The sequence below is a fragment of the Montipora capricornis genome, chromosome 3, assembly GCF_036669925.1.
Source record: "Montipora capricornis isolate CH-2021 chromosome 3, ASM3666992v2, whole genome shotgun sequence".
Taxonomy (NCBI): Eukaryota; Metazoa; Cnidaria; class Anthozoa; order Scleractinia; family Acroporidae; genus Montipora; species Montipora capricornis.
Window position 1 is genome coordinate 69,708,493 of NC_090885.1, and position 2,548 is coordinate 69,711,040.

The window sequence follows — 2,548 nt, forward strand, 5'->3', positions numbered from 1 at the left end:
TCGCATATGTGTTCTTTGCCATCATCGTAGTATCGTGTTTCGTTGTCTCGGGAGTTCTATACTCCAAGATATACGCAACCGTGCGACGCCACGCTCATCAAATCCATTCCCTTCAAGTGCAGCCCACAGTACAAGAAAACGCGCCAATGTTACAAACGCGAGCAGGCTGAGAAAATCTGCCTTCATGACAATTCACGTCTACGTCTTGTTTTTGGTGTGCTATCTGCCAAACACTTGTGTTCTGTGGTGTATCAGCGTTTATCCTAGTCTCGCAGCACTGAAGGCAGTTCACCAATACACTTTAACTCTGATGTCGATAAATTCATCTCTGAACCCACTAATTTACTGCTGGAAATTGAGAGGTGTTCGTCAAACTATAATGAACACGCTGCTAAACGCAATTCCAGCCAAAACTCAAGCTCTAACTTCTACAGAGCTGTTCAGCCTTGCAAACGGCACCCATTCGATATGCGAGGGCGATGACATAAACGGTATAAAGGAACTATAAAATCCGACACGACACTATTGTGAAATTGACTTATGCTATCAGTATTGTAACAAGTATTTTAAGGGGTGTAAGCCCTCGAAGAAAGCTATTGTTCGTATCTTTAACAACTGGTAAGAAAGAAAAATTATCGTGTCAATAAAAATGGTATCGACGACGCGCAGCGGGAATCTGATTTGTTTATCACGAATATGATTTCTGACCGAATTGGACGACACGAAGTCCTTTTACCAATTTATCATAAAAATTACAATTTCGAGGAGAAAAAGAAGAAGAGCCAAGTTATGAAAAAAAGGGGGAAAAATTGCATTAAAAGACTGACAAAGCAAGCGTAAGTTGTTTGATATCGATCTGAAAGAAAGAACAAAAAAAAGAAAGCCCCAATTAGGGGTCTGCACTGTTTCTATGGTGATTGAAACCTGGCACGGACAAGGTTGTGTTTGGTTGATTTAAACTGCAATTTGAATGTGATTTTCTTATTAAACTGTCCGATAACAAACTGTCTGACAACAAACCTGGAATGGTGAATTTGTGGGGAATAAGGAGTTTTTAAACCAATCACAATTCGCGGAAATTACAATTGTATTATGAAGTACGTCGTACAACGTTTCATGATATATGGTTCAAGTCGAAGATTGACATAATCATCATTCATTCATTCATTCATTTCATTCAAAAAAGCACACTACACTAGAAAATAATAAACAAACCTGAGATACAGGACGATCGACTACTAATGTTTTAAGTGGTAATGACAAGGAAAGAAGCCTATATAGAAAGCCCAGGGGCTTATTGAGCTATGGGCTCCTCCTGACAACATAAGGGTACTATCATACAAAATTATGGCGGACAGCAGATACAATGGTAGAATGTATTATTTTAACAAACAAAAGAAAAGAAAAAGGAGGGAAGAGGTAAGTAAGAGCTCAACAAAGAGTAACTTTGACTAAGAAAGAAAGGAAATTCAGGTTTTTAAGTCTTTTGGCCAAAACAAACGGATTGCTTTCAATGTTTTGAATGTCTAGGACTTATAACGAGCATTTTGAAAAACATAGGTGCTTGAAACCGAATTGAGGAAGTTTTCGGTTATTATGTAAAAAAAGGTGTCCAAAAAAATTTTTAGTATAATGCGACTGTAACTGGCTTGGAAGAGAGTAAGAAGATCATCAGCGAATATAATGTAGGATTAAAAAGCAGGTTAATACGAAAATCTGTACCTTGCTCCAAAATGTATAAACGTAGCATGCTTATCGCAAGTCTTTCCCGCAACTGGATGGTTTGACGCGCGTAATGAACGGTTTTTAAGTAAAAAAATAAAAAAGATTAAATGGTTCATTGTTACATGCTCAATGGTTTGTCGTAGAAACCCTAAATGTGGTGATTTCACGTTAATTGCAAAAAATACCGGGAAATTTCTTGTATAGAGCACATGCGATTATTTTGCCTTTTTAACCAAGGCTGTTGTGTTGTTTTTTTGTTTGTTTTTCAATTATTTGTTGATTTGCATTGCTTAGATTGCTTCGTGGGCGGCGCGGAGTGGCTCATTGTGAGTGTGCTCGACTACGGATCGAGTGTTATCGGGGTTCGGTTCCTTGCTGGGGACATTGTGTGTTGTGTTCTTGGGCAAGACACTTTACTTCACGGTACCTCTCTCCACCCAGGTATATTAAAGGGGTTGGCCGGCGAATGCTGTGGGTAACCCGCGATGGACTAGCATCCCATCAAGGGGATTGGGAGTAAACTGAATACTCCTAGTCGCAATGCTAATGAAAACAGGAGATAAGGTCGGCCTGAGGGCCTGATGGGCGTTCTGGCTTCGGAAACAAAGACTTTACTTTTTAGATTGCTTGTGTGGGCGTGTCGTTGCCGCAGCCGTCGTGCTTTCTTAAATTCCCTTAAACGACCGTTGAAATAACCAAATTGAGGTTATTGTGGATCGACGCGAGCACCTGACGCTGAAATTAGGATTGTCAATTTTCTCTCCAAACAACCAACATCAGTTCATGCCAAAGTTCTATTTCTGGAATGTTAACACACACTTTC